This window comes from Macaca nemestrina, chromosome X (genome assembly GCF_043159975.1).
Source record: "Macaca nemestrina isolate mMacNem1 chromosome X, mMacNem.hap1, whole genome shotgun sequence".
Classification (NCBI taxonomy): Eukaryota; Metazoa; Chordata; class Mammalia; order Primates; family Cercopithecidae; genus Macaca; species Macaca nemestrina.
This window is the reverse complement of record NC_092145.1, coordinates 143986517-144007533: the sequence shown is the minus strand read 5'-3', so window position 1 is coordinate 144007533 and position 21017 is coordinate 143986517. Positions and strand designations below refer to the sequence as shown.

At 45.9% G+C, this 21017-nt stretch overlaps 1 non-coding gene across 1 annotated transcript; it reads left to right on the top strand.

Moving 5' to 3' along the window:
* Nucleotides 1–5031: 5031 nt before the first annotated feature.
* LOC112426009 (U7 small nuclear RNA) lies at nucleotides 5032–5093 on the top strand. Its single transcript, XR_003017255.1, has one exon. It is a non-coding gene; the product is annotated as a U7 small nuclear RNA (small nuclear RNA).
* The last annotated feature ends 15924 nt before the right edge of the window (nucleotides 5094–21017 follow it).

Sequence of the window (21017 nt, the reverse complement as noted above, 5' to 3'; positions counted from 1 at the left end):
GAGACCCTTGCCTCTACAAAAGTACAAATGAGCCAGGCGTGGTAGCCCGCACCTGTGGTCCTAGCTACTTGGAAGGCTGAGGCAGGAGAATCGCTTGAGCCCAGGAGATCCAGGCTGTAGTGAGCCGTGATCATGCCACTGCACTCCAGTCTGGGTGACAGAGACCCTGTTTCAAAAATAAGGGGGGGGGGCAAGTTTTTAGGGGGATGAGAAATATTCTTGGTAAATCAGGCCTTGTTTTATTTTGTTTTGTTTTGTTTTGGAGACAGTCTTGTTCTGTCGTCCAGACTGGAGTACAGTGGCTTGATCTCGGCTCACTGCAACCTCCACCTCCCAAGTTCAAGCGATTCTCCTGCCTCAGCCTCCGGAGTAGCTGGGATTACAGGCACCCACCACCATGCCCGGCTAATTTTTTTGTATTTTTAGCAGAGATGGGGTTTCACCGTGTTGGCCAGGCTGGTCTCGAGCTCCTGATCTCAAATGATCCGCCCGCCTTGACCTCCCAAAGTGCTGGGATTACAGGCGTGAACCACCGTGCCGACCTTAATTGGTAATTTTTGAAAAAAAAAAAAAACTAGAGAAACACCATTTCAGAGATAAAGCAGCAATTACACTTGTACTCCCAGTGATTTAAGATGCACTATTGTAATCAAGATGATTTGCTTTAATCAAAATATTGTTAAAAATAGGATTTCAAGACATTTAAAAGGTTTCAGCAGAAATCTTATGATTATGTCTGACTTGCAGTATTTTATTTGCCTGTTTGACAGCTTTTTTTTTTCCTTTTTTGAAACAGAGCCTCACACTGTTGCCTGGGCTGGAGTGTAATGGTGCAGTCTCGGCTCACTGAAACCTCTGGCTCCCAAGTTCAAGAAATTCTCCTGCCTCAGCCTCCCTAGTAGCTGGGATTACAGGCATGCACCACCACACCCGGCTAATTTTTGTATTTTTAGTAGAGACAGGGTTTCACCATGTTGGTCAGGCTGGTCTTGAACTCCCAACCTCAGGTGATCCGCCTGCCTGGGCCTCCCAAAGTGCTGGGATTACAGGCGTGAGCCACCGCGCCCGGCCTTGATGGCTTTTTGGTATTAAAAACCAGGACTCTGAATGTGCATCAGTAATTCAAATTATTTTATATAGTTACTCTTTCTAGTAATAGTGAGATATCCCCCTCCATTTTTAAGTAAAGATAAACATTTTTTAATTAGGAAAATTAGGCACATTTAATTTTAGCAAATTTAGTTTTCAACTTTTTTTTCTTTTTTCTTTTTTTTTTTTTTTTTTTTTTTGAGATGGAGGCTCACTCTGTTTCCCTGGCTGGAGTGCAATGGCCACAATCTCGTCTCGTCTCACTGCAACCTCTGCCTCCTGGGTTCAAGTGATTCTTCTGCCTCAGCCTCCAGAGTAGCTGGGATTATAGGCCTGTGCCACCACACCTGGCTAATTTTTGTATTTTTAGTAGAGATGGGGTTTCACCATGTTGGCCAGGCTGGTCTTGAACTCCTGGCCTCAGGTGATCCGCCCACCTCGGCCTCCCAAAGTGCTGGGATCACAGGCATGAGTGGTAGAATTTTTTTTTTTTTTTTTTGAGACAGGGTCTCACTGTGTCACCCGGTCTGGAGTACAGTGGTGGGATCTCAGCTCACTGCAGCCTCTGCCTCCCAGGCTCAAGGGATCCTCCCGCCTCAGCCTCCTGAGTACCTGGGACCACAGGCACACACCACCACACCTGGCTACTTTTTGTATTTTTTGTAGAGATGGGTGTCTCCCCATGTTGCTCAGGCTGGTCTTGAACTTCTGAGCTCAGGTGATCCATCTGCCTCGGCCTTCCACAGTGCTGGGATTACAGGCATGAGCCACTACGCCTGACCAAAAGTGGCAGAAATTTTGATATGGTTTATAATCAGTTTTATTGTGGGGAAGATGGGCCATTTTAATGAATGATTACTTCTGTAGGCTAAACTACCGAGTCATGACATGACAAATACACATGAAGCTTTAATCACATGCAGTTACATACTTCTCACAAATCATCAAATGATTTATCTGGTCTTCACACTAAGGGATTTACTTAGATAAAGCCATCTATGATTTCAGTTGTTGAAAGTATGGCTTTTAAAACAGCATTTATTCAATGCATCCTGATTTATTTCAAAATGAAAAATTGTATTACGCTTTTTTTCTGAATAAATAAACCTTACTTTTAGTGGCAAGGTATAAGTTATAATGGTTGTTCCTGGGTAACTAAAATTTCAGATAAAGAGGACCTGTAAATATTTCAAAGCCATCTGGTATGTAGGCTCCTATTGTTAGAATTAAAACTGCCTCGAGATAGTATTGCATTTTAAGAACACATTTTACTTTCACTGTAGACTTCTCAAATTCAATGGGTTGTCCTTCATAATGAAAGACCATTCTAACCCACAGTCAGTAGCTCTGGTATTCCAAGGCTGTTGTGGGATTTTTCCTTCACTGCCACCCGCCCCCAAGGAGTGATAATACGTAGTGATTTTTCTTTTTTTTTTTTTTTTTGAGATGAAGTCTCGCGCTGTCACCCAGGCTGGAGTGCAGTGGCCGGATCTCAGCTCACTGCAAGCTCCGCCTCCCGGGTTCACGCCATTCTCCTGCCTCAGCCTCCCGAGTAGCTGGGACTACAGGCGTCCGCCACCTCGCCCGGCTAGTTTTTTGTATTTTTTAGTAGAGACGGGGTTTCACCATGTTAACCAGGATGGTCTCGATCTCCTGACCTCATGATCCACCCGTCTCGGCCTCCCAAAGTGCTGGGATTATAGGCTTGAGCCATCGCGCCCGGCCCGTAGTGATTTTTCTTGTTCTTCCCTGCTAACCATAATAAACAGTGACTGTGCTTTTTGCTGGCCAGAGCTAAAACTCAGCGACGTTAACCAGCTCCTATGACCTAATAAATAGAGATAATAGATCAATTCATCATAATGGAGGTTTTGAGTAACTACTCCTACAGTATCCAGTGTCCAGCTGTAATCAGCATAGTAGCCATAAAGTGCGTAATGTTCTCTGCCATTACTGCACTTAGACAATGAAAACATCCTGATATAGCAAAATGACTACATCACTCAGCAATTTTAAACTGTTTCATGGAGATTTGCTTTAGGGTATAAGTGGCATGTGAGAACTGAGCTAAATAATATGCCACTATCAAAGGACTGTGGCACAAGAACACCATATTGATGCCACTAACAAAATTGTTGAGTGTTCATTGTTAATTGGATTAACAGAATACATGCTTGTGAAATTGAGGCATGAAAATAGATACTATTTTAAATCTGGGGCCGGGTGTGGTGGCTCACGCCTGTAATCTCAGCACTTTGGGAGGCCAAGGTGGGCGGATCACAAGGTCAGGAGTTTGAGACCAGTCTGGCCAACATAGTGAAACCCCATCTCTACTAAAAATACAAAAAATTAGCCGGGTGTGGTGGTGTGCTCCTGTAATTCCAGCTACTCGGGAGGCTTAGGCAGGAGAATCGCGTGAACCCGGGAGGCAGAGGTTGCAGTGAGCCGACATCACGCCGTTACACTACAGCCTGGGTGACAGTGCGAGACTCCGTCTCAAAAAAAAAAAAAAAAATCTGGATAACACACAAAGGTAATTAATAAAAATAGGCCAGGCACAGAGGCTCACGCCTGTAATCCCAACACTTTCGGAGACCAAGGTGGGCAGATCACTTGAACTCAGGAGTTAGAGACCAGCCTGGGCAACAGGGTGAAAGCCCGTCTCTATTTAAAAAAAAAAATTAACTAGGCGTGATGGCGGGCACCTGGAATCCCAGCTATTCGGGAGGCTGAGGTGGGAGGATGGCTTGAGCCCGGGAGGAGGAGATTGCAGTGAGCTGTGATCAGGCCACTGCACTCCAGCCTGGGCAACAGAGCCAGACCCTGTCTGAAACAAATAATAATGAGCTTGTGATGGATGTCTTGATGTCCACATTACCATGCTTTTAGAAATGGGGCTAAACCGGTCAATCTCCTGGCAGCAGGTAGTCATCCTCAAGCATGGCTGCACAGTAGGACCTCCTGGCAAGTCCAGGTGCTACTGATGCCCAGGCTCCCCTGCAGAGAGACTGATTTTTTGGCGGGGGATGTAGCCCTGAGGGTACAGGGTTGTTTGAAACTCTCCAAGACTTTGTAACAGCAGCCAAGATTGAGAACCACGGGGCTGGGGAAAGAGATTCGAGTGGAAAGTCAGGAAACTTGGTGAAAATACTCAGCCTGACACACTCAGCTTCTTTAACAGTACAATGAAAGGGTTGGACTGCACGTTTTTTAACAACCTGTGTCTAAAATGTCATCCTATTTTTAAAGAGGCCTTTGTAAAATAAATACTGTTTTAGTTCTGTTTTCAAAGTGGGGTTTGGTTTTTTAGTTTTCTGAAATGTACAATATCTTAGGTTTTCACACAAATATATGCATTTATCGCCACTCCATCCACAAACCCCACTGAATGACAATAAAGGAATGAAAAGAAAAGCTGTAAATTCATAGTGACAAAAACAGAAGGGCCAGCAACAGTCAAGTGATAACAAGAACACTTTCATGCTTCAGAAGCCTGGAAAGGCTCAGGAATTCTGGAGGTGCAATAGCTCTGAAGGCTGAGGAAAAGCTGGTATCAGAGTGGGCAATTTGCAGTCTATGCACAATCTACAACTGAAAATCAAGGGCAAGTGGCGTAAGCATATTGTTATGAGACATAGATGCAAACAGACAAAACTGCTAAGAGTTGTAAATGGCTCCTGGGAAGTGGGAATTGGGGATGTGAAACGGCCTTTGCAAAAATTATAACAGTGAGACAGTTATGGCAGTGTGTAGATTTGACCTAACTGACTCCATCTTGCTTCTGTGTTCATTCCTGGGCATAGGCCAAACTAACTTTGGGAAGAACTGAGTTTATAATTTAACTTTGACACAAATTATAACAGCCCTTTCCTCAAACCCCATTCTTGCGTGGGAACCAGACTGCCTTTGTAGGACTAACAAATTAGCCACAATATTATGGTTTAGTGTTACAGCTGTTTTAGAATTTATCTAGCAGGTTTTCTGGTCTTTACTGGAAAGCCCAAGAAAGTAAAAATAGCCGGGTGCGGTGGCTCATGCCTGTAATCCCAGCACTTTGGGAGGCCTAGGCGGGAGGATCACTAGGTCAGGAGATCGAGACCATCCTGGCTTACACGGTGAAACCCCGTCTCTACTAAATATACCAAAAAAATTAGCCGGGCTTGGTGTTGGACGCCTGTAGTCCCAGCTACTTGGGAGGCTGAGGCAGGAGAATGGCGTAAACCCGGGAGGCGGAGCTTGCAGTGAGCCGAAATGGCGCCACTGCACTCGAGCCTGGGCCACAGAGCGAGACTCCGTCTCAAAAAAAAAAAGGCCGGGCGCGGTGGCTCAAGCCTGTAATCCCAGCACTTTGGGAGGCCGAGACGGGCGGATCACGAGGTCAGGAGATCGAGACCATCCTGGCTAACACGGTGAAACCCTGTCTCTACTAAAAAATACAAAAAACTAGCCGGGCGAGGTGGCGGGCGCCTGTAGTCCCAGCTACTTCGGAGGCTGAGGCAGGAGAATGGCGTAAACCTGGGAGGCGGGGCTTGCAGTGAGCTGAGATCCGGCCACTGCACTCCAACCTGGGCTACAGAGCGAGACTCCGTCTCAAAAAAAAAAAAAAAAAAAAAAAGAAAGTAAAAAATAATAATAATAAAAGAAAAATAGCCTGGGCACGGTGGCTCACCCCTGTAATCCCAGCACTTTGGGAGGCTGAGGTGGGCAGATCACCTGAGGTCAGGAGTTCGAGACCAGCCTGGCCAACATGGTGAAACCCCGTCTCTACTAAAAATACAAAAATTAGCCGGGTGTGGTGGCGGGTGCCTGTAATCCCAACTACTCAGGAGGCTGAGGCAAGAGAATCGCTTGAACCTGGGAGGCAGAGGTTGCAGCGAGCCGAGGTAGTGCCATTGCACTGCAGACTGGGCAACAAGAGTGAAACTCTGTCTCAAAAATAAATAAATAAATAAAAATTAAAAAATAAATTATGGTTCTGGAGTCTTGCAGCTAGAGGCCACAGGATTCTTTTTTTTTTTTTTGAGACGGAGTCTCGGTCTGTCGCCCAGGCTGGAGTGCAGTGGCCGGATCTCAGCTCACTGCAAGCTCCGCCTCCCGGGTTCACGCCATTCTCCTGCCTCAGCCTCCCGAGTAGCTGGGACTACAGGCGCCCGCCGCCTCGCCCGGCTAGTTTTTTGTATTTTTTAGTAGAGACGGGGTTTCACTGGGTTAGCCAGGATGGTCTCGATCTCCTGACCTCGTGATCCGCCGGTCTCGGCCTCCCAAAGTGCTGGGATTACAGGCTTGAGCCACCGCGCCCGGCCGAGGCCACAGGATTCTAAACCTCCTCAATTGCTCCTAGGGATAACATCACTACCCACTACCGTAAAACCTAAGGTTGGTGTTCAAGATATTTTTCAGTCCCTGCACTGAATGGACTAGCTGGCGCCACCCAGATCAATAAACTGGCTCATCTGGTGTTGTGGTCCCCACCCAGGAACCGACTCATTGCTAGAGGACAGCTTCGACTGACTCCCTAGGATTTCATCTCTGACCTGACCAATCAGCGCTCCCCACTCCTTAGCCCTCTACCCACCAAATTATCCTTTAAAAACCTCAGTTTCCAAATCTTCAGGGAGACTGACTTGAGTAAAGTGAACCTCAAAAATCTGAGACAGGCCTCAGTTAATTTAGAAATTTTATTTTGCCAAGGTTGAGGATGGGTGCCCATGATACAGTCTCAGGAGGTCCTGACGACATGTGCCCAAAGTGGTCAGAGCACAGCTTGGTTTTGTACATTTTAGGGAGACATGAGACACCAATCAACATATGTAAGATGAACATTGGTTTGGTCCGGAAAGGCGGGACAAGTGGAATCAAAAGGTGACAACTCCAAGCAGGGAGAGGGCTTTCAGGTCACAAGTAGGTGAGAGACAATAGTTTGCATTGAGTTTCTGATTAGCTTTTCCAAAGGAGGCAATCGGATATGCATTTATCTCAGTGAGCAGCGGGATGGCTTTGAATAGAATGGGAGGCAAGTTTGCCCTGAGCAGTTCCCAGCTTGAATTTTCCCTTTAGCTTAGTGATTTTGGGGGCCCAAGATATTTTCTATTCACAGTAATAATAAAACTCCGGTCTCCTGTTCGGCCAGCTCTGTGTGAATTAAACTCTATTACAATTCCCTTGTTTTGATAAATCGGCTCTATCTGGGCAGTGGGTAAAATGAACCCATTGGTAGTTACAGAGAGAGAAGCACTGGTCAGGGGTCTCCGTTGTTTTAAAAGCCTTGTGTAATTTGACTTCTAAAATTAAGGACATGCATCCTTTAGAATTTTTTGGGTTTTTTTGTTTTTTTTTTGAGACGGAGTCTCGCTCTGTCGCCCAGGCTGGAGTGCAGTGGTGCGATCTCCACTCACTGCAACCTCTGCCTCCAGGGTTCAAGCGGTTCTCCTGCCTCAGCCTCTGGAGTAGTGGGATTACAGGCACCAGCCACCATGCCCAGCTAATTTTTGATTTCTTTTAATACCTAATTTTGACACAGGGATGGGGAAAAAGCATAAAAATACTGTAAATGGGAATGTAAAATTGTTAAATCTTTCCAAATGGCAGTCGGGTAACAAGCATCAAAATGTTAAATGTGAGGAACATTTAACCCAACATTTCTACTATTGGAATTCATGCTAAGGAAGTAATTAGACAAGCACTGCTTTGAGTATACAACAGAAAAATTGGCAGCTACCTATATGTCGTACACCAGAACCTTGATTCGAACAAATGATTGTTCATCCACACGATGGAATTGTGTGCAAATATTTTAAGTGATACATTTTACACCCATCAGATAGTCAAAAATGTAGAAGTCTGAAGGCTGGGCTCAGTGGCTCACGCCTGTAATCAATCCTAGGACTTTGGGAGGCTGAGGTGGGCAGACTGCCTGAACTCAGGAGTTCGAGGCCAGCCTGGGCAACATGATGAAACCCCATCTCTACTAAAATACAAAAAATTAGCTGGGCATGGTGGTGCGCGCCTGTAGTCCCAGCTGCTTGGGAGACTGTGGTGGGAGAACCACTTGAACCTGGGAGGCAGAGGTTGCAGGAAGCTGAGATCGTGCCACTGCACTCCAACCTGGGCGACAGAGTGAGACCCCATCTCCAAAAAAAAAAAAAAAAAAAAAGAAGTCTGAAAATATCAAGAGTTAGTAAGCATGTGAAACAACAGGAACATCGACATGCTATTGGCGCGACTATATACTGGCACAATCTCTTTGGAAGAAAGCCAAAACTGGCATTACTTCAATGAAAAGTTGAATATGTACTTCTCTTTGCCCAGCAAGCAGTTCCTCTCCTGGGGAGTACCAAATGTATTAACCACTTATGAAAATAACTACCATTACTTAGTAAAGTGGAAAATAAAAACAACATATGGCATGTGCTAGTAGGTGGTACATGCACAACTGTCAATAAAAGTGATGTTCTAGTGACCTCAGGCTGCACCCAACCCAAATGTGCATCAACAGTAGAATGGAATTATAATGACAATGTAATAACCATAGAGAAGAGCCAAGAACACGAAAAAATAACAGCTGTGCACAATGCTGTGAGTGAATCTATGAATCTCATAAATGTAATGTTAAACAGAAAATGCAAGATTGGAGAGAAGACCTATGTAAACTCCAAATACAGGTATAACTATACTACATATGTAGTAGAACTAAAAGAAACAGCTACCGTAAAAGTCAGATATTACATAGCATAAGAGAAATCAAGAAACTACAGCTACATAAAACAAGAAGACAGGTCCCAACATTACACACATCAATAAAACACCCAGTTAAAACTCTACTGACTGGGCCTGGCACACCTATAATCTCAGCACCTTGGGAGCCCAAGGCTAGCAGATCCCTTAAGCCCAGGAGTTCTATACCAGCCTGAGCAACATAGTGAGACTCCATCTCTAATAAAAAAACTAAAAATTTGCCAGGCATGGTGGCATGCATTTGTAGTCCCAGCTACTCGGGAGGCTGAGGTGGGAGGATCACTTGAGCCTGGGAGGTCAAGGTTGCAGTGAGCTGTGACTGCACCACTGTACTCCAGCCTGGGCGACGGGGCAACTGTCTCAAAAAACAAAAACCCAACAAAGACTATCTCATAAAACAAACAAAAAAACCCCCAACAAACTCTACCGTCTCAAAAAAAACCAAATACATAAAAAGTAAAAATAAAAGATTAGCTGGGCATTTACTGCAGTGGCAAGAGAATGGCCTGAGCCCAGGAGGCCAAAGCTACTGTGAGCCATATTTGCACCACTGCAATCTAGTGTGGATAGCAGAACAAGACCCTGTCTCATAAAACAATAACAATAAAAATTTAAAAAAAAAAAAAAAAGCGACTAACTCAAACAATCTAAAGAGAAAAAACCGCAACAACAGCAACCTCGGAAAGGCAGTTGCCAGGTAACAGCCACCTCTGGTACACTGAGGGTGAAATTAAGCCCAGCTCAAATACATACAGCAGTTCTTTCAGGCGAAAGTGTAAAGAAAAGTATCATTCTTCAAAACAATAGGTTTAAAGGACACCTACGGCTTTTAACTTGTAAATGTTTTGCATGCAGTGCACCATGGTTATGCAAATGAAGCTGAGTCATTGCCCTTTAGATTAATGCTGTAGCTCCCAAGCATGACTGCAGCCTGCAAGGCAGGGAAAAGGCCCAGTCCAGAGTCCACCTGGGAAACTGAACCAATTTGTTTTGTTCATCAATGCCCTGACTGTGATTTCTTTTGGATAAAGGATTTCTTGAATGCTTTAAAAAATGACGTCAAAGCGCTACATTTGACATGAGAGAAGGTTCACAATATAATGTTAAATGAAATATAAAAGGGAATTTACAAAAATATTTAATATGATTACACTTTTTCTTCCAAAAATGCCCGTGTATGTGTGTGTTGGGCATGCGTATGTGTTACTGGTGGAGGGTGTCCAGGTTCCTGGCGTTTTGAACAAAGAATTGGACAAAACGCACAAAGCAAGGAAAGAATGAAGCAACAAAAGCAGAGATTTATTGAAAACAAAAGTACATCCCACAAGGCAGGAGCAGGCCTAGTATAGCAGCTCAAGAGCCCCAGAATTTTCTGGGGTTTAAATACCCTCTAGAGGTTTTCCATTGGTTACGTGGTGTACATCCTATGTAAATGAAATAGTGGCCTGCAATCAGTCTGATTGGTTGTGGAAAGCAACCAATCAGAGGATGAAGTGTAGTTACAAAGTTACACTCACTCCCATGCAAACGTCTGATTGGCTACAGAAAGCAACCAATCAGGCTAGGCGTGGTGGCTCACGCCTGGAACCCCAGCACTTTGGGAGGCCAAGGCGGATGGATCACCTGAGGGCAGGAGTTTGAGACCAGTCTGGCCAACATGATGAAACCCCATCTCTACTAAAAATACAAAAATTAGCCGGGTGTGGTGGCACATGCCTGTAATTCCAGCTACTTGAGAGGCTGAGGCACAAGAATCGCCTGAACCTGGGAGGCAGAGATTGCAGTGAGCTGAGAAGGCGCCACTGCACTCCAGCCTGGGCCACAGAGGTAGACTCCTTCCGAAAAGAGGAAAGAGAAGAGAAGAGGGAAGAGACGAGGGGGGGAGGGAGGGAGGGGAGGGGAGGGGAGCAACCAATCAGAAGAGAAGAGAGCAACCAATCAGAAATGCTTTCAATTTTCCATCTGCCACACAGAAAAGGTGTGGAGCGGGGGATTTGCAAAGGGAGTAGCTTCCAATCCTTTTGTTATTTAGGTGTGGAAAGTCGGGGTTTTCCTTTTGACTTAGTTCTAGGAAGCTAGCGTGAATTGGCCTTAGGTTCCCTGCCTCCAGACCCTATTCTCCTGCCTCATATGCATAGAAAAAAAAAAACTGAAGGCTTACACCAAAATGGCGGCTATATCTTTTTTTTTTTTTTTTCTTAGAGGGCGTTTTGCTCTTGCCGCCCAGGCTGGAGTGCAATGGTGTGATCTCGGCTCTCCGCAACCTCTGCCTCCCGGGTTCAAGCGATTCTCCTGCCTCAGCCTCCCAAGTAGCTGGGATTACAGGCATGTGCCACCATACCTGGCTAATTTTGTATTTTTAGTAGAGACGAGGTTTCTCCATGTTGGTCAGGCTGGTGTCGAACTCTGGACCTCAGGTGATCCACCCTCCCGGGCCTCCCAAAGTGCTGGGATTACAGACGTGAGCCACCCGCGCCTGGCCATCTTTTTTTTTTTTTTTTTTTTTTTAACTATTTGTGGTTATGTTTTTGGGAATTTCTGTGCTTAACATAGTAAGAAAAAAATAAGAAAAATCGGTAATAATTTACATTTCCTTTCCTCAGACCTGGAAGCAGGCAATTCTTCGAGGAATCTTGATTCCTTTTGATGGGAAAAGGTATTTACTCTTCAAGAATTGTCAGCCTGGGCCGGGCGCGGTGGCTCAAGCTGTAATTCCAGCACTTTGGGAGGCCGAGAGGGGTGGATCACGAGGTCAGGAGATCGAGACCATCCTGGCTAACACGGTGAAACCCCGTCTCTACTAAGAAATACAAAAAAAAACTAGCCGGGCGAGGTGGCGGGCGCCTGTAGTCCCAGCTACTTGGGAGGCTGAGGCCAGAGAATGGCGTGAACCCGGGAGGCGGAGCTTGCAGTGAGCTGGGATCCGGCCAGCCTGGGCTACAGAGCGAGACTCCGTCTCAAAAAAAAAAAAAAAAAAAAAAAAAGAATTGTCAGCCTGGCACCGTGGCTCACGCCTGTAATCCCAGCACTTTGGGATGCCAAGGCAGGAGGATCACCTGATGTCAGGAGTTCGAGACCAGCTTGAACATGGTGAAACCCCGTCTCTACTAAAAATACAAAATTAGCCAAGCATGGTGGTGGTGCATGCCTGTAATCCCAACTACTTGGGAGGCTGAGGCAGGAGAATTGCTTGACCCCGGGAGGCAGAGATTACAGTGAGCCAAGATCAGGCCATTGCACTCCAGCCTGGGCAACAAGAGTGAAACTCCATCTCAAAAAAAAAAAGAATTGTCCTGCAGGCTGCGTGCAGTGGCTCACACCTGTAATCCCAGCACTTTGGAAGGCCAAGGAGGGAGGATCCTTTGAGCCCAGGAGTTCAAGACCAGCCTGGGCAACATAGTAACACCAAGTCTCTACCAATAAAATGAAATAAATAAATAAATAAATAAACAAATAAATAAATAAATAAAAATTAGCCAGGCATGGTGGTGCATGCCTCTAGTCCCAGCTATTTGGGAGGCTGAGGTGGGAGGATCACTTTGTTACCGGGGAAGAGTGTCCAGGTTCTTGGCGTCTTGAACAAAGAATTAGACAAAACGCACAAACAAAGCAAGGAAGGAATTAAGGGATTTATTGAAAATGAAAGTACACTCCACAGTGTTCGAGTGGGCCTGAGCATAGCTCAAAGGTCCTGTTTCAGAATTTTTGGGAGTTTAAAAGTACCCTCTACTTGAGGTATGCCCTATGTAAATGAAGAGGATAAAGTTACAAAGTCATTTACTTGGCCTACGCCCTATGGAGAGGATATTTCATGTCATAGCTGAAGTGTGAATCGGCCTTATAGTCCCTGCCTCCAGACCCTATTTTCCTGCCTCAACTTGAGCCCTGGAGGTCAAGGCTGCAGTGAGCTATGATCATACCACTGCACTCAGCCTCGGTGACAGAGCAAGACCTTGTCTCAAAAATTAATAATTAAATAAAAATTAAATAAAATATAATGACATTGATCAAAACTTCGTTAGTAGTATTAGAAGACAAAGTTGAGATCATCTACAAAGTACAGATGTTCCCTGACTTATGATGGGGTTATGTTCCAATAAACCCATCAGAAGTTTAAAATATCATAAGAGGAAAATGCATTTAATACACTTAACGTGACTGGGTGTGGTGGCTCACGCCTGTAAGCCCAGCACTTTGGGAGGCCAAGGCAGGTGGATCACCTGAGGTCAGGAGTTCGAGACCAGCCTGGCCAACATGGTGAAACCCCTTCTCTACTAAAAATACAAAATTAGCAAGGTGTAGTGGCACATGCCTGTAGTCCCAGCTACTCGGGAGGCTGAGACAGGAGAATTGCTCGAACCTGGGAGGCAGAGGTTGCGCAAAGCCAAGATCACACCATTGCACTCCAGCCTGGGTAAGACAGAGCAAGACTCCGTCTCAAAAAAAAAAAAAAAAAAACAATCTACCAAACATCATAATTTAGCCTAGCCCACCTTAATGTAAGCTCATAATACGTTTGTTTGTTTATTTGTTTGAGATGGAGTCTTGCTCTATCGCGCAGGCTGGAGTGCAATGGCACCATCTCAGCACACTGCAACCTCCACCTCCCAGGTTCGAGCGATTCGCCTGCCTCAGCCTCCCAACTAGCTGGGATTACAGGTGCCAGCCACCATGCCCGGCTAATTTTTGTATTTTAGTAGAGATGAGGTTTCACCATGTTAGCCAGGTTGGTCTCGAACTTCTGACCTCAGGTGATCCGCCCACCTCGGCCTCCCAAAGTGCTGGGATTACAGGCATGAGCCACCACGCCCGGCCAAGCTCATAATACTTACATTAGCCTACAGTTGGTCAAAATCATCAAACACAAAGCTGTTTTACAATAAAGTGTTGAATATCTCATGTGCTTTATTGAATACTTGTACTGAAAGTGAAAAACAGAATGGTTGTATGGGTACTCGAAGTCAATCTACTGAATTCATATCACTTTGGCACCATTGTAACATCAAAAAATTGTAACCCTGGAACTGTCTGTAGCAAAACAGGATATAGGAAAATAGAAGAGAAAAGAAACATGGAGCAGGGCACCGTGGCTCCCACTGAGGCGGGAGGATCACTTGAGTCCAGGAGTTTGAGACCAGCCTGGGCAACAGAGCAAGACCCTATCTCAATTAAAAAAAACAAAAAAAGAAACATAAAAAAGAAATTACTAATAGGATACTATACAACTAGGTTGTGGATAATATTTACATGAAAATAATGTAAAAAAATTAAGATATTAAATTACCAAAATGAAAACACCCATTTCCAGAGGATGGTGATGGGAGGAAGTGAGCATCTGTGTGTGTGTGTGTGTGTGTGTGTATGTGACTGTGAGTGAAAAAGCATAGACCCTCTTCCCTAGAAGCAAATCTATATATATCTTTCTGTGATTTCAGAATCAGTTTGATGGCAAGTGACAGAAAAATCCAAAATTACAGTGGTGTAAACTGGATGTTGATTTCTTTCTTTTCTTTCTTTTTTTTTTTTTTTTTTTTTTTGAGTCTCACTCTGTCGCCCAGGATAGAGTGCAGTGGCACAATCTCGGCTCACTGCAACCTCCACCCTTCTGGGTTCAAGGGATTCTCCTGCCTCAGCCTCTAGGGTAGCTGAGATTACAGGTGCCCGCCACTATGCCTGGCTAATTTTTTGTATTTTTAGTAGAGATGGGGTTTCACCAGGTTGCCCAGGATGGTTCTCTTTTCTTTTCTCTTCTCTTTTCTTTTCTTCTCTTCTTTTTTCTTTTTCTTGAGTTGGATTCTTGCTCTGTCGTCCAGGCTGGAGTGCAGTGGCGCGATCTCAGTTCACTGCAACCTCCACCTCCCAGGTTCAAGCAATTCTCCTGCCTCAGCCTCCCAAGAAGCTGGGATTACAGGCACGTGCTCCCACATCCAGTTAATTTTTTGTTTTTTTGAGATGGAGTTTTGCTCTTATTGCCCAGGCTGGAGTGTGATTGTGCGATCTTGGCTGACCGCAACCTCCGCCTCCCAGGTTCAAGCTATTCTCCTGCCTCAACCTCCCAAGTAGCTGGAATTACAGGCATGCGCCACCACGGCCGGCTAGTTTTGTATTTTTTAGTAGAGACGGGGTTTCTCCATGTTGGTCAGCCTGGTCGCGAACTCCCAACCTCAGGTGATCTGCCCACCTCAGCCTCCCAAAGTGCTGGGAGTACAGGCATGAGCCACTGTGCCTGGCCTAATTTTTGTGTTTTCTTAGTAGAGATGAGGTGTCACCATGTTGGCCAGGCTGGTCTCGAACTCCTGACCTCAGGTGATCCACCCGCCTTGGCCTCCCAAAACGCTGGGATTACAGGCGTCAACCACCGAGCCCGGCCCTTTCTTTTCTCTTTTTTTTTGAGACAGAGTCTTGCTCTGTTGCCCAATTCGAGGCTGTAGTGGGCTAGGATGAAAACCACTACACTCCAGCCAGGGTAACAGAGAGAGAGAGATTCTGTCACTTAAACCAAAAAAACAACAACAAAAAACACAACTTAAAAAAAATTGTTTGACTGGGCACAGTGGCTCACACCTGTGATCCCAGCACTTCGGGAGGCTGAGGCCAGTGGATCACGAGGTCGGGAGTTTGAGACCAGCCTGACCATCACGGTGAAACCCCATCTCTACTAAAAATACAAAAATTAGCTGGGCATGGTGGCTCGTGCCTGTAATCCCAGCTACTCAGGAGGCTGAGGCAAGAGAATCACTTGAACCCAGGATTGCATTGAGCCGAGATCATGCCAACTGCACTCTAGCCTGGGTAACAGAGTGAGACTCTGTCTCAAAAAAAAAAAAAGTTTTAATTGTTTTGAGTCAGGGTCTCACTTTGCACGCTAGCCTAGGTGACACAGCAAGACTCCGTCTCAAAAAAAAAATTTGCTTTGTTTTGAGACAGAGTCTTACTCTGTCACCCAGGCTGGAATGCACTGGCATGATCACAGCTCACTGCAGCCTCAACTTCTCAGGCTCAAACAATCCTCCTGCCTCAGCCTCCCAAGTAGCTGTGACTACAGGTACGCACCACCACACTTGGCTAAGGCTAATTTTTTATTTTTTGTGGAGATGGGGTCTCCCTATGTTGCCCAGGCTGGTCTTGAACTCCTGGCCTCAAGCAATCCCCCTGCCTCGAACTCCCAAAGTGCTGGGATTACAGATATGTGCTACCACGCCGGGCCCCGTGATTTTCAATAAAGCCTAAACTTACTTGTATTTTGTATTTTTCTTTTCCATTGTCTCTATACATGAACGTTGTTTCCATGTCCTTGAAGTTTATAATTATAGGCGAGACTTGGGGAAGTATATCAGAACAAAATTAATGAATCCCAATACTCTGAAATATGCAATATACGTATTCGAATTTTCGAAATGCACATACTCTCTCCCAATAGTTCATACATGAGAAGAGTTTTTATTTTAAAAATCCTCTTTCTGCTAGAGCTGGCACCCTGGTGTGTGCCAATCTAATAGTACACTCCATAGCCTGCCATCAGTATGCCTGAGTGATCTGTGTATAAAGTACAATCATTTTCTAAATCTTTCAGTGTCTGCCAGAAATGTGGACATCTATAGCAAATGCAGAAACTGGCCAAATTCCTACAAGGACTAAAATCAGGGTTAGCTCAGAAAGATGGTATTGTGTAATCATATTAAACAATAAGCTCTTTGTTCTGTGAAGAGGCAAACACTCTTTTTCACTACCTACAACCCCAATAGTATGCAACAAACATGAAATTCAACTCTTTTGATGAAACAATACTCTTGGCTGATTTAAAAGTTAGTAGGAGCTTTTCTTTCTTTGAAAGTACTCTGAGGTGGACAAGTCAGAATAGTGTGGCTAACTTAACTTCTGTTGCCCTTTAGACACAGCTCAGATGTCACCTTAAAACATCCTTAAACCACCCACCACCAGTAGAAAATAACCCTCAAGAGGTTACCCTGCAATACCTCCATTTTATACATTATTGTTTGTTGTACATGTTCAGTGTTATACGTGTTCAGTGTTATACATGTTCAGTGTTGGCCTAGGTGCCCCTTATTCTAAATCAAGGTATGCCCGGTGGCTAATACAGTGCTCCTGTTTAACTGATGAATGAAAACTTTCTATTGCCACCAAGTTTATACTGGGTTGACCTTGGTCCGGTGGCTGCTGGAGGGTCTACACAGTGTTGCAGAGGGACATTGCTATCAGAAAACTCTCCAAGATGTTTCAACAAGGGATAGGATATCACCTTGGGGAACTGAAGGTTTGGTCCTCATCTGAACAGATTCAGAAAATTGATTTATTAATGCAGTTATCTATTCAGGGGTTCTTTTTCTCAGTAAGTATGTGTGGAGAGCTTTCTCTGTGCCTGGCTTTTTTTTTTTTTTGGTGGAGTCTCACTCTGTTGCCCAAGCTGGAGTGCAGTGGCGCGATCTCGGCTCATGGCAACCTCTGCCTTCAGGGTTCAAGCAATTCTCTTGCCTCAGCCTCCTTAGTAGCTGGGATTACAGGTGCCCACCACCACGCCTGGCTAATTTTTGTATTTTTGATAGAGGTGGGTTTCAACATGTCGGCCAGGCTGGACAGATCACCTCAAGTGATCTGTCTGCCTCAGCCTCCCAAAATGCTGAGATTACAGGCGTGAACTACCATGTGCAAACTGTGCCTGGCATTCTGCTGGGCACTGGGAACACAGGAGTCTCATGGGTACAGTCCTTGCCCTCACTTTGTTCACCATCTGGCTGGGGGAAAGAGTCAATTAGACAAGCCACTGCCTTGAAGAGTGGGGACTGGCCTGGTATGGGAAGTACAGTATGCTAGGGGTGCATAACATGGGCAACTAAGTTACTCGGGAGGCTGAGACAGGAGAATTGTTTGAACCTGGGAGGTGGAGGTTGCAGTGAGCCGAGATCATGCCACTGCACTCCAGCTTTGGGCGACAGCAAGACTCCGTCTGGGGAAAAAAAAAAGAAAAGAAAAAAGAAAAGCCCATCACCACACCACGACCTGCTAATTTTTGTATTTTTAGTAGATACGGGGTTTCACCATGTTGGCCAGTCTGGTCTCGAACTCCTGACCTTCAGCAATCCATCAGCCTCGGCCTCCCAAAGTGCTGGGATTACAGGTGTGAGCCACTGCTCCCAGCCACCTTTTTTTTTTTTTTTTTTTTCTGAGACAGGATCTCACTCTGTGGCTCAGACTGGAGTGAGTGGCACAATCATAATTTGCTGTAATCTTGAACTCCTGGGCTGAAGAGTTTCCTCCCACCTCAGACTCCCCAGTAGTGGTGACTACAGGCACCCACCACCAGGCTGGGCTAGCTTTTCTATTTTCTGTAGAGATGGGCACTCACTATGTTGCCCAGGCTGGTCTCAGACTCCTGGCCTCAAGTGATCCTCCCACTTCCACTTCCCAAAGTGTTTGGGATTACAGGCATGAGCCACTGCACGGAGCCCCAAAGAGCCTTCTAAAAACCTCTTTATAAACATACTTGGAGGTTGGCTGGGCGCGGTGGCTCACGCCTGTAATCCCAGCACTTTGGGAGGCCGAGGCGAGCACATCACGAGGTCAGGAGATCGAGACGAGCGTGGCTAACACGGTGAAACCCCGTCTCTACTAAAAATACAAAAAAATTAGCCGGGCGTGGCAGCGTGCGCCTGTAGTCCCAGCTACTCGGGAGGCTGAGGCAGGAGAATGACGTGAACTCGGGAGGCGGAGCTTGCAGTGAGCAGAGACCGTGCCACTGAACTGCAGCCTGGGCGACAGAGCGAGACTCGACTCAACAAACAAACAAAAAACACACTTGGAGGCAATTCTACATAAATGGAATATTTTTTCTATATCAATTTTTTTTTTTTTTTTTTTTTTTTTTTGAGACAGAGTCTTGCTCTGTCGCCCAGGCTGGGGTGCAGTGGCCGGATCTCAGCTCACTGCAAGCTCCGCCTCCCGGGTTTAGACCATTCTCCTGCCTCAGCCTCCCGAGTAGCTGGGACTACAGGCGCCCGCCACCTCGCCCGGCTAGTTTTTTGTATTTTTTAGTAGAGACGGGGTTTCACCGTGTTAGCCAGGATGGTCTCGATCTCCTGACCTCGTGATCCGCCCGTCTCGGCCTCCCAAAGTGCTGGGATTACAGGCTTGAGCCACCGCGCCCGGCCTTCTATATCAATTTTTAAAAAATGTTCATCAGTTTTAATGGCTTCGTGGCATTCTATTGTACCATAATTTAACTACAGTGCATTTGCCACTTGATCCCTGGAGAATTGCATTACCGATAGATTTATTCTGCATCTTGTTGGGACTTGCCTTTAAGAATATGAGGCCGGGCGCGGTGGCTCAAGCCTGTAATCCCAGCACTTTGGGAGGCCGAGACGGGCGGATCACTAGGTCAGGAGATCGAGACCATCCTGGCTAACACGGCGAAACCCCGTCTCTACTAAAAACACAAAAAATTAGCCGGGCGAGGTGGCGGCGCCTGTGGTCCCAGCTACTCGGGAGGCTGAGGCAGGAGAATGGCGGGAACCCGGGAGGCGGAGCTTGCAGTGAGCTGAGATCTGGCCACTGCACTCCAGCCTGGGTGACAGAGCGAGACTCCGTCTCAAAAAAAAAAAAAAAAAAAAAAAAAAAAAAAAAGAATATGAGACATGGGCCGGGCGCGGTGGCTCAAGCCTGTAATCCCAGCACTTTGGGAGGCCGAGACGGGTGGATCACGAGGTCAGGAGATCGAGACCATCCTGGCTAACACGGTGAAACCCCATCTCTACTAAAAAATACAAAAAACTAGCCGGGCGAGGTGGCGGGCGCCTGTAGTCCCAGCTACTCAGGAGGCTGAGGCAGGAGAATGCCGTAAACCCGGGAGGTGGAGCTTGCAGTGAGCTGAGATCCGGCCACTACACCCCAGCCTGGGTGACAGAGCAAGACTCCGTCTCAAAAAAAAAAAAAAAAAAAAAAAAAAGAATATGAGACATGGTGGCTAAGGTCATCAGTTTTATAGAGTCCAGTTACCGGTTCATTATCAGTTGTCACCTACGTCTCAAACTATGCTTTGGTTTTGAAATCGCAAAGCTAGACTGCGATGTTCTGCCCAGGAAACAAAATAATGATACTTTTTTCTTTTTCTTTTTTTTTTTTTTTTGAGACGGAGTCTGGCTCTGTCACCCAGGCTGGAGTGCAGTGGCGCGATCTCGGCTCACTGCAAGCTCCGCCTCCCGGGTTTACGCCATTCTCCTGCCTCAGCCTCCCGAGTAGCTGGGACTACAGGCGCCCGCCACCTCGCCCGGCTAGTTTTTCGTATTTTTTAGTAGAGACGGGGTTTCACCGTGTTAGCCAGGATGGTCTCGATCTCCTGACCTCGTGATCCGCCCGTCTCGGCCTCCCAAAGTGCTGGGATTACAGGCTTGAGCCACCGCGCCCGGCGATACTTTTTTCAAACTTACAGAAATATTTAAAAGCAATGGATGGAATTTCCCCAATATTGAAATTTACTCTCATCTATGTTATTAAATTTTTGCCGCCTGCTACCAACGTTTTGTATTCAAATCTAATAAAAAGTGATATGACTTGCACAGATTTTCATAATGAATTGTTATTATTATTATTTTTGAGACGGAGTCTCGCTCTGTTGCCCAGGCTGGAGTGTAGTGGCGCGATCTCGGCTCACCGCAACCTCCGCCTCCCGGGTTCAAGCGATTCTCCTGTCTCAGTCTCCCGAGTAGCTGGGACTACAGGGCGCACCACTATGCCCGGCTCATTTTTGTATTTTTAGTAGAGACAGGGTTTCATTATGTTGGCCAGGCTGGTCTGGAACTCCTGACCTCGTGATCCACCTGCCTCAGCCCCCCAAAGTGCTGGGATTACAGAAGTGAGCCACCGCGCCCGGCCTCATAATGAATTATTTAAGACAATCTATCAGGCTTTCATGACGGTCTGTGCCTTTCAGAGGCTCGGCCATTGGAGATCTGGTTCCATCAGATGGAAATAGGGAATATTCCTGAGGAAAACTCCCCTCTCTCCCCCAACATCATATCAAGAAAAAAAAATTCGGTTCAGCAAACCGAGTTTGTTGAACAATTTAGGTAATGAAACGAGTAAATGGGGTGGGAGAAAGCAGGATACATTCAACGTGAATGAAGTGCCAAGTAAGTGTGCAGAAGCCGGGGCGGTTCAACCAAGGTGAATAGAATGCG